The 12,135-nt window shown below is 41.3% G+C and overlaps 1 protein-coding gene across 3 annotated transcripts in view; it reads right to left on the reverse strand.

The window, feature by feature from the left end:
- Positions 1–12,135, reverse strand: part of LOC137370131 (suppressor of cytokine signaling 6) — an 80,572-nt gene that overhangs the window by 42,414 nt on the left and 26,023 nt on the right. The window contains exon 2 of one of the 3 annotated variants that reach the window (XM_068032339.1): positions 7,365–7,443. The exons of the other annotated variants lie outside the window; for them this stretch is intronic. The gene's annotated coding sequence lies outside the window, so the exon portion shown is untranslated. The remainder of the gene's footprint in view (positions 1–7,364; positions 7,444–12,135) is intronic. 3 annotated transcript variants of the gene reach the window in all.

The following is a 12,135-nucleotide window of genomic DNA, read 5'->3' on the forward strand; positions in this document are numbered from 1 at the left end:
TAGTCCCTTCTCCCTCATATGCTTGTCTACATTCCCCTTAAATGCATCTATACTACTCGCTTCAACCACTCCCTGCGGTAGCAAATTCCACATTCTCACCACTCCTTGGGTAAAGCAGTTTCTTTTGAATTCCCTATTGGATTTCTTGGTGACTATCTTATATTGATGGCCTCCGGTTATGCTCTTCCCCACAAGAGAAAACATTCTCTCTGTATCTGCTCTATCAAAGCCTTTCATAATTTTAAAGACCTCTATTAGGGTACCCCTCGGCCTTCGATTTTTCAAGAGAAATGAGATCCAGCCTATCAATCCTTTTCTAATATGTATACCCATGTATTTCTGATACCATCCTTGTAAATCTTCTCTGCACCCTGTCCAGTGTCTCTATATATCCTTTTAATAAATATGACTACCAAAACTGCACGCAGTACTCTAAGTGTGGTCTAACCAAGGTTCGATACAGGTTTAGCATAACTTCCCTACTTTGCAATTCTATCACTTTAGAAAGAAAGCCTGGTGCTTGGTTTGTTTTTTTTTTATGGCTTTGCTAACTTGCAGCGCAACCTTTACTTATTGGTGTATTGTGCTCTGAGATCCCTTTGCTCCTCTACCCCACATAGACTTGCACCTTCCAAGTAATGTGACCTCCCTATTCTTCCTACCAAAATGTACTGCCTCACATTTATCTGTGTTGAACTTCATTTGCCAATTATTTGCCCATTCTGCAAATTTTATTAATATCCTCCAGTAATTTGTTGCCGTCCCCATCAGTATTGACTATCCACCACCACCCCGCCCCACCCCAAATTTGGTGTAATCTGCAAATTTATAAATTGTGTTTTGATTCCAAGTCCAAATTGCTAATGTAAATTGTGAACAGCGGTGATCCCAGCATGAATCCCCCTGGAACGCCACTTCCCACCTTCTGCCACTCTGAATAACTGTCCTTTATACCCACTCTCTGTTTTCTGCCTTGAAGCCAGCTAGTAATTCATTCTGCAAATCAGCAAATAAGAATTCAGATTCTGCTTTACTAAAAGAGTGGGAATGCAAGACTCAATTAATAACTATCACATGCAGGATATAAAAAAAAGTACTCAATTCTCAACATTTTCAGAGATTTGCATGATACGGAGTATCATGTTTTAGGAGGAACACAGCATCTGCTTTATTAGCACCAGTAATGATTTAACAACATGTTCAATCATTAAGCTATAGCATAGAAAGACTGACATTTGTATATCAGTTCTCTATGTGTTCCTGAAGGCACACTTGAGGAACCATTAAATGTTTACACCATATGAACGCCAACAAATTACACACTGCAAACCTCAACAAGGTGACCTCAGCGGAGAGTAGATATCCCACTTTTGAAGATTGTGGAAATGTTATTGCAGTATAAAAAAACTCAGAAATGTATTAAGCAGTGATGCAGATGCTAACAGACATCAGGAGGACATAGACTGGAGAAATGTGCAGATACTTGTCAGATGAAATTTAATGCAGAGTACTGTGACATGGTACACTTTGGAAGGAAGAATGAGGAGAAACAATATAAACTAAATTATACAACTTTAAAAGGGTGTGCAGGAAGAGACAGATCTGGCAATTTATATGCCCAAATGTTTGAAGGTGGCAGGGCAAGATGATAAGGCTGTTTAAGGATCCTGAGCTTTACAGACGCATAGAGCGCAAAAGCAAAGTTATGCTAAACCTTTATAAAACACAGATTAGACCTCAGTGAGAGTACTGTGTCCAATTCTGGATACCACACTAGAAAATGCATGGAGAAGATGCAGAGGAGATTTACTAGAATGGTGCCAGGGATGAGGACCTTCAGATATGTGGAGAGACTGGATAGGCTAGGGTTGTTTGCCTTAGAGCAGAGAAGGCTGAGGGGGGACCTGATTGAGGTATACAAAATTATGAGGGGCATTAATAGGATAGATAGGAAGAAACTTTTTTCCTTAGCTGAGGGGGCAATAACCAGAGGGCATAGATTTAAAGTAAGGGCAGGAGGTTTAGAGGGGATTTGAGGAAAAAAAATTTCACCCAGAGGGTGGTTGGAATCTGGAACATATTGCCTGAAGGGATGGTAGAGTCAGGAACCCTCACAACATTTAAGAAGTATTTAGATGAGCACTTGAAACGCCATAGCATTCAAGGCTACGGGCCAAGTGCTGGAAAACGGGATTAGAATAGATAGGTGCTTGATGGCCGGCACAGACACGATGAGCCGAAGGGCCTGTTTCTGTGCTGTATAACTCTATGACTCTAGAGAAGCTGGGATTGTTCTCAGTAGAGCAGAGATAGCTAAGGGGAGATTTGATGGAGGTGTTCAAAATTATGAAGAATTTTGACAGAAAAAGGTACGATGGACCAAATGGCTTCCTGGTGTGCTATAATATTTTATGATTCTGTATGGTGGCAGTTGCCAACAGCATTACAGAACATGGTTAACATTAATGAGATACTGGGGCTAATATCAGCACCTAGAGGGATAGACCATAGCTTTAGATTGCTATGTTTAATTCAGCAATATGAAAATTAATATTTTTTCTTCAATAAGATTTGGTTTTGTATCTCACCAGGAATGCCATTTTGAGATAATCAGTGTACAAATGGTAGTCTACATGACAAAATCTACCACATAACTAAACCTTCTGAATTTCATTACCAATTAACGAGTGTGAACCTCCTCCCACTACCGTTCACAAGAATGCTAAATTAGCACTGAAAGCCAAGAAAAACAAGCTTAAAGATAGATATTGGAAAAATAGAAACAACAGAACTCAACGCAATGTTATCAAGACGGGGTTTCAGCCACTATGGCATTAACTTGTGTTGGTAAAGTCAAAAATAATGGACATATAAATACACAATTATGACTGCACAATAAATATCTTTAAAAATGCTGCACAGCCGAGCGCTGAAGTCCGGAGCCCATTAGAAAAAGGCAGTTGGACAGCAAGAAATTGGTACATTTATATTGATATTTTTGGTGGAGCTGTTTTAAAGAAAGAAAATGTGGTGGTAATATTGCATTCATGCTGATTAAAAGATGTAATTAATTAAATGAAAATAGATCACTGCTGCAGCTCACAATAATTATTTTCTACAATGTCAGATTGGGTACATGGCAGCACTTTTACCAGAGTCAGAAAGAAGATCATGGGTTCTTGTGCATGCAATCTGGGATGACACTTCAGTGCCTTACTAACAGACTGCTACCTTGTCTGAGGTGCCATCTTCTGGATGACACATAAAAGCAAGGCCCCACTGACCTGTCCAAGTGGGTGGAAGATATCCAATTGTATCATTCAGATAACAGTAGGGGAGTTCTCATGCTGTCCTAGCCAACATTTAGTCCTCAACCACATGACCTAACAGATTAACTGGTCATTATCACACTGCTGTACATTGGGCTTTGCGAACATTAACAATGATGACCACACTTCATAATTACTTCATTGCCACTTTGAAACATCCCGAGGACCTGAAGGGTGATATATAAACAGAAGTTTGTTCTGTCTCATAGTCCTTGATTTTTACCCCAAACAAAACACACATCTTGCAGCCAATATGCGAACGTGTTCCAGCCATGAGCAACAGTTCTAACACTGAAAAATGTAAAATTAAAGAAATCAGTACTATATCACCAATATTGCCATTCTTCCACTAGCAATCAACAACTTAAAAATATTAAGCTGAGCAGCACTATGGCCACTGTCTGCAATACAAGTCTCCAAAATGAACTGCCATTGCTTCTCCTACTCACCACTAGTCATAGACTGGTTTCCGAGGGAACATACAGCACAGGTTTGGACAATATGCCACTGTACTTGGCTCATACAAAAGGATGATAAAAGGATGATTCAAAATTGTTTCATCATAAGACTGCAGGGATTTTTTCATGCTTTATAAACATTATGAATTATTTAAAGGAGTTATGTTTGCTCAACAGAAGTTTAGCCCAAGGCTTCACTGGAACTGTTAACAGACAAACAAGTTTCACTTCTTAATCCCAATTAAAAGAAAAACCAAATCAGGACAGCACCACAACACGCCGTGATAATCAAGCTGCATAAAATGTTTATTCTCCTCTGCCCCCACCAGCAAAAAAATGAAAGCAGAGATTTTGTCTGCAGCACATCAAGAAATCCTAATATAAAAAGCAGCATCCTGAAAAATGTACGCAACGAAGGAGAAAGTAAAATTGCTCTATACCAGATTAGTAAAATGCATCTTAACTGCTCTAACCTGTAGAGTTGGTGAATGAACAGCAGAGAGTTTGAAGTTCTCTGTGCTCTAATTCCCAGCTGACTGTCAGAAGACAGAGACATAGTAACATAGGAGCAGGAGTAGGCCATTCAGCCTGTCAAGCCTGCTCATACACACTTCCAACCCCTTCCTCAGAGCTAGAAATAAAAATAGAAAAATATTTTTTGTTAACTTTGCATGACAATGTTCAGGCATGAAATTCAAAAATAAGATTTTCAGTCAAGCCCTCATAACCAGATACAATAAAAATTTGCGACAAACTGGTTATTAGGATGGTCAATGGTTTACCAAAACTGTATGTTACAGACAGTGGCCCTGAAACTCCACAGGACAACCACCTTGCCAACTTCAGCAGGAGACCATTGCACCCCCAGAGAAACAGCATAAATGGCCATTTTCAGCCTCTTTCAGCTATCTCCTTCACAGTAACAGCAGCAAACTGGAAGAACCTTCCTGGAATTTCTAGTCCAGGATATCTATTATCCATTTTATCCATAATAACATATTTCTAATATCATACCTTTGCATATCTGTAAAATATCCTACATCCTAACAACGTAAATAACCAATCGCCAAATGGGAAGGTAGAATGTAAACCACCAATCGAGAAGTTCAAAAAAAGTACAAATCACAAATGGGTGAAAAATAACAGCTACCAGTGGAAGTGTGTGGGGGGTGGGGGCGGAGAGCGAGTACATATAGAAATCAAACTGATTTTTTGAAAATTCTTTTTGAACAACCACTTTTCTCTTTTCTTTTGAACTCCTCTAAGTTGCTCAACTTAGCACCTAGTAATAAAAATAATGGTTGTTACCTGATAATAGCAAAGGGTTACACATCCATCCACAAAAGGCCAACCTCTGCCTTGTGTGTGCACAACTCCACATGTTGCTAAATATCAAAATTAGTCACAAAACACCAAATAATGCATCATTTGTTTTCTCTTCTTACTGATATTCAAACTGCTTGTCCACACAGTTGGGATTTAATGTAGAGATTTTTAAACTTGTTTCAAAAGCATGAATTTCCCTCCAAAGGCATTACTTTCAAGTAATATATTATTTTTCACAAAAGATTGAGTGACACAATAGCAAATCTAGATCAATTTTTTCCATTCATATATGATTCGATGTTTATGACTAACTTATTTATATTACGTACTACGTCTGATAAAAAAAAATCAAGATCAAACAAACCCATACATAAATATGAGCTACTCCTTTATCACTTACTGGAAACACAGATGAAATTTGCACTTACATAACCCCTTAGATAAGATTTTAGGCTCAGTTTTCAGCTAAGGTATGTTCTCAATTTCAACACACTATGAGTCACCTTTGATCAAGCTGTAGGATACTTGCACAAAATGACACAACTTCCAAAAGGAATATCGTGTCAAAAATAGGAACTGGGTATAACAGATACAGGATTATAGTTAAACGGGAGAGAGAAGAAAACATAGATTCACCAGAATGATACCGGGTTTAAATGGGTTAAATTGTGAGGACTGGTTCCAAAGACTTGGCTTGTATTTCATTGAAAACAGAAGATTAAGGAATTAACTAACTGAAATGTTTAAGATGATTAAATGACTTGATAGCGTAGGATAGAAAGAAATCGTCTGCTGGGAAAGTCCAGAACAAGAGGTCAAAATAAAATTAGAGCTAGGCCCTTCAGAGGTGATATCAGGAACCACTTCTTCACACAAAAATTAGTGGAAATCTGGAACTTTCTTCCCCAAAAGGCTGTTAGGACTAGGTCAACAGAAAACCTCAAAACGGATTGATAGATTTTTGTTAGACAAGGGTATGAAGGGCTTTGGAACCAAGTGAGGTTGATGGAATTTGATCGAATTTTCCTCCACATAAGATCAGGGGGCAGGTTGTTCAACCTTGCCCATCTAAGAGCGAAGTCCAAAGTACGGAAAGTCCTCATCAGGGAACTCCTCTTTGCTAACGATGCTGCTTTAACATCTCACACTGAAGAGTGCCTGCAGAGACTCATCGACAGGTTTGCGGCTGCCTGCAATGAATTTGGCCTAACCATCAGCCTCAAGAAAACGAACATCACGGGGCAGGATGTCAGAAATGCTCCATCCATCAATATTGGTGACCACGCTCTGGAAGTGGTTCAAGAGTTCACCTACCTAGGCTCAACTATCACCAGTAACCTGTCTCTAGATGCAGAAATCAACAAGCGCATGGTAAGGCTTCCACTGCTATGTCCAGACTGGCCAAGAGAGTGTGGGAAAATGGCGCACTGACACGGAGCACAAAAGTCTGAGTGTATCAAGCCTGTGTCCTCAGTACCTTGCTCTATGGCAGCGAGACCTGGACAACATATGTCAGCCAAGAGCGACGTCTCAATTCATTCCATCTTCGCTGCCTCCGGAGAATACTTGGCATCAGGTGGCAGGACCGTATCTCCAACACAGAAGTCCTCGAGGCGGCCAACATCCCCAGCTTATACACACTACTGAGTCAGCGGCGCTTGAGATGGCTTGGCCATGTGAGCCGCATGGAAGATGGCAGGATCCCCAAAGACACATTGTACAGCGAGCTCGCCACTGGTATCAGACCCACCGGCCGTCCATGTCTCCGCTTTAAAGACGTCTGCAAACGCGACATGAAATCCTGTGACATTGATCACAAGTCGTGGGAGTCAGTTGCCAGCGTTCGCCAGAGCTGGCGGGCAGCCATAAAGACGGCGCTAAAGTGTGGCGAGTCGAAGAGACAGTGGTTGGCAGGAAAAAAGAGAGGCGCAAGGGGAGAGCCAACTGTGTAACAGCCCCGACAAACAAACTTCTCTGCAGCACCTGTGGAAGAGCCTGTCACTCTAGAATTGGCCTTTATAGCCACTCCAGGCGCTGCTTCACAAACCACTGACCACCTCCAGGCGCTTATCCATTGTCTCTCGAGATAAGGAGGCCAAAGAGGAATGGCAGAAAATACTCGAGGGCTGAATGACCTATGTTTATTCAGATCATGAATATGTAAATGAAACAGTATAAAACTAGGATGGGTTACATTGGTCAAATGGTTTTTCCCCACATTATTCCTCACCAGTACTCAAATTTAACTTACTGAATAGCAGATAGCAACCATCCCCTAATCCGGGTTGGGTAGTTATATTGTGTTGTGGGAATGATGGCACCATGTGAAACTGATGGAGAAAAGTGCAAACACAAAATTATTTTAAAATTTAAGTCTAAAGGTTTAAGACACCTAGATGCCTCTATTTTCTATAATTCAGGTCCTTCTATCACAGCAAAAATACGTAATAAATGCAGGAATAAAAACAAGAAATGTTGGAAATACTCAGCAGGTCTGGCAGCATCTGGGGAGAGAGAAGCAGAGTTAACATTTCAGATCAGTGACCCTTCTTCAGAACTAGCACATATTAGAAATGTGAAAGGTTTTAAGCAAGTAAAGTTGGGGTGGGGCAAGAGATAACAAAAGAGGTGTAGATAGGACAAGGTCACAGAGAATAACCGACCAGAAGGTCATGGAGCAAAGGCAAACAATATGTTAATGCTGTGTTGAAAGACAAAGCATTAGTACAGATAAGGTGTTAACGGACTGAAAACTGAACAGCCACAAGCATGAAAAAACAGTGGGTAGGCAAACTGAACAAACTAAGATAAAATAAAACAAACACAAAAAAAATTTTTAAAAAGAAAAAATAACTAAAAATAAAAAGTAAAATGGGGGGCCCGTCATGCTCTGAAATTATTGAACTCAATGTTCAGTCCGGCAGGCTGTAGTGTGCCTAATCGGTAAATGGGATGCTGCTCATCGAGCTTGCGTTGATGTTCACTGGAACACTGTAGCAATCCCAGGACAGAGATGTGGGCATGAGAGCAGTGGGGAGTGTTGAAATGGCAAGCAACCAGAAGCTCGGGGTCATGCTTTCGGACTGAGTGGAGATGTTCCGCAAAGTGTCACCCAATCTGCGTTTGGTCTCCCCACATTGTGGGGAGCAGACCACATTGTGAGCAGCGAATACAGTATACTACATTGAAAGAAGTACAAGTAAATCGCTGCTTCACCTGAAAGGAGTGTTTGGGGCCTGGGATAGTGAGCAGACAGGAGGTAAATGGGCAGGTTTTAGACCCCCTGCGATTGCAGGGGAAAATGCCATGGGAAAGGGATGAGGTGGTGGGGGTAATGGAGGAGTGGACCAGGGTGTCACGGAGGGAACAATCCCTTTGGAATGTTAACAGGGGAAGGGAGGGGAAGATGCGTTTGGTAGTGGCATCACGCTGGAGGTGGCAGAAATGGCGGAGGATGATCCTTTGGATATGGAGGCTGATGGGGTGGAAAGTGAGGACAAGGGGAACCCTGTCGTGATTCTGGGAGGGAGGGGAAGGGGTGAGGGTAGAGGTGCGGGAAATGGGCCGGACACGGTTGAGGGCCCTGTCAACCACAGTGGGGGGGGAATCCTCAGTTGAGGAAAAAGGAAGACATATCAGAAGCGCTGTCATGGAAGGTAGCGTCACCAGAGCAGATGCGTCGGAGACGGAGAAACTGGGAGAATGGAATGGAGTCATTACAGGAAGCAGGGTGTGAAGAAGTGTAGTCGAGGTAGCTGTGGGAGTCGGTGGGCTTATAATGGATATTAGTAGACAGCCTATTCCCAGAGATGCAGACAGAGAAGTCGAGGAAGGGAAGGGATGTGTCGGAGAAGGGTGGAAATTAGAAGCAAAGTTGATAAAGTTTTCCAGTTCAGGGCGGGAGAATGAAATGTGGATTTCTGCAGTTGTAAATCACTCTAACTGGTGCAAAGTGTGTCAATTTTGACATATAGCAGTATCAACAGATGGCAACAAAATACCAATATATAATGGAAGTACTCACTTTCAGATCTATAATTTTTTTTGAAAAAAGGGGAACATGACACCCAAGACTAATTTCAAGCTACCACATATATATCAGCACATAAATGCTGTAGGCAGGAGAATACCATCTAGCCAATGCTTCCAAGCCCACCTCATCAGTTTCCTTACAATGTGATTCAGCATTTAAAAGCAAACAGGAATTCCAATAGTTATTTTAAGCCTGGCTAAGGATTTTTGCTCCACCACTCTGGCTGACAATCTATTCCACTATTGTATCACACCCTTACTAAAACATGTATAATTTCTCAATTTCGCTTAACAGCATTAACTTCAAACGATGTTCCTTTGTACGTCAATGACAGAACATATGAACGAAGACCTCCAAAATGCAGATTAATTATTGTGTCATAATCATTGATTACCAGTAAACAGCTGCTGTGAAGTACAACTTATCAATAATTTTTGAACAAATTATGCCAAATTTGTGTCTCTCTTCCCCACAACTCCATGTTTGAATCTCTCCAATCAGTTTTCCGCCTGTCAAAGCACTTAACAAAGTCAAAGATGACATCCTATGTAACTGTGATCATGGTGTATTATCCCTCCTCCTCATCCTGCCTGCAGCCCTTGACACAGACAACCACATCATTTTCCAACTGAGATGGCCAGCCCTTGCTTGGTTTCATTCTTATCTGCTCGGTCATAGCCAAAGATTGTCCTGAAATGGTATATCTTGTTGCTCCTGCACCATTACCTCTTGAGTTCCTGAAGGGTTCATCCTTGGCCCTTTCCTATTTCGCATCTACATGTTACCCCTTGGCAACATCATCCGAAAACACATCGTTCTACATGTACGGTGATGACACCCAGCTCCGTCTCATCACCAATACTCTCGACCTCACCATTATCTCTGCATTGTCAGCTTGCTTGTCCGATATCCAGTACTAGATGAGCCGAAATTTCCTCCAAATAAATATTGGGAAGGCCAAAGCCATTGTCTTTGACCCCTGCCATAGACTCTGTTCCTTCCCTGCCAATGCCATCCCTCCATCCGGCCACTGTCTTCAGGCTGAACCAGTCTGTCACAAACTTGGCATCCTATTTGATCCTGAACTGAGCTTCCAAACCATCTCTGCTCCATCAATAATATTGCCTACTTCCACCTCCGTAAATCACCCATCTCCATCCCTGCCCTGGCTCACCTGCTGTTGAAACCCTCAAACCATCATCCCTGCTTGTGCTACCTCCAGACTCAACTATTCCAATGCTCTCCTTACTGGTCTCCCATTTTGCATCCTCCATAAACTTGAGCTCATCCAAAATTCTGCTGCCCATATTGTTACGACCAAGGCTGGAGCAATGCACCGTCAATTCAGCCCCATCACTTCACAGATCGCAGCATATTATTAAAGTTTTCCCACCCAACCGGAAAAACAGTCAAATTAAACACTCTAGTAAACCCCGGAATAAAACAGACCAAACCAGGTATCTTTAGACAACAACAAATTAACTATTTATTAAAACTAAATCTTAAACACCATTGAGATAAACCTACGTCGAAGGACCTTATAACTTATTTTAATCTTACTCCCCCATTCACACACATACATTCAAAAATCAAGGTTAACCGGTAGCATTTTTTTCAAAGATTATGTTCTTAAAAATTAGCTGTTGCTTAAAAATAAATAAGTCAGTCTTTTTGGGTTACATTCCTGATGGGTGAGGTATCCTCGTGTGAAAATAATCAAATGCCTCTCGAAGTTTTCACACGGATTTGATGAAATAGTCCTTCAATAGATAGGCATTCAAAACACTTCGGATGCAGCAGGCATCAAAACCACCAGCGTATTCCAGAAAATACAGTCAAGAGAGATTCAATCTTGAAGTAAATACTTCCTGGCATAAAGGAAAGAAAAGGAGTTTTGTTCCCTTCAGCAATACAGACAGTGTCTTCAAACATAAAGGCATTTTTTCTCTTTAGGCAATTAACTTGGCCTGTAGCTCCTTGTAGAATTTCTGCTGAGAGAGAACAGACAGCTCTTTTCTTTAGTAGCACGCCTCACTGGAGAGTCTCTCAAAACTGGTTTCAGCCATTTTTTTTGCCAGTTTTACACACAGTCAAATCAAAACATTATACCATGTGACCTCTCTCTCCTGCTGTCATCTAGGTAACAAGTGCAGTTGGCACACTGTGCCTCAGAAATCCAGAAGCTTCTCTCTCTTTCTGTCTTAAAGGCAAACCGTTTCAAACAGAGTCTTAAAGGCACACTGTTTTAATCCAAGGAGAAAATAAATACAGTTCCATGCCAATATCCTAATGTGCACCAAGTCCCAATCAACCATTACCCCCATGCTCACTGACCTACATTCGCTCCCAGTCCGGCAATGCTTTGATTTAAAAAATTCTCATCTTCATGTTCAAATCCTTCCATGTCATTACCCCTCCGCATCTTTGAAGCCTCCTCAATCCCTACAACTCTGAGAACACTGCCTTCCTCCAATTCTGGTCTCTTGTGCATCCCTTACTTTCTTCGTCCCACAATTGGCTGGCATGTCTCAGCTGTTTAGGCCCTAATCTCTGCAAATCTCTTCTGAAACCTCTTCAATGCTCTTCTCCTTTATAACACTTCTTAAAATCAACCTCTTTGACCAACCTTTTGGTCACCTGTCTCAATGTCTCCTTTATTGACTGGTGTCAATTTTGTGTCCAATTATGCTCCTCTGAGGCATCTTGGAATGTTTAAGTATGTTAAAAGTGCTAAACAAATGCAAATTGTCAACCTTTTTGTCATATATAATTATCTATTATATTTGTAGTACTATATTCCCATTCTACCCTCCTCTTTACATAGTTCAAGTCGGGTAGGAGATAACTGGAGTATTTGCCCTTCATAAGTCCTCCCTTTAAGCAGCCTCGCCAACATAACGCTTAATTTTGCGTATTGCTGAAAACAGAGACATGCTGTCAAAGCTTTCATCTTGCACTGATCAGGACAATCAAAAAGAATACCAATGTA

This window comes from Heterodontus francisci, chromosome 5 (assembly GCF_036365525.1).
Source record: "Heterodontus francisci isolate sHetFra1 chromosome 5, sHetFra1.hap1, whole genome shotgun sequence".
NCBI lineage: Eukaryota > Metazoa > Chordata > Chondrichthyes > Heterodontiformes > Heterodontidae > Heterodontus > Heterodontus francisci.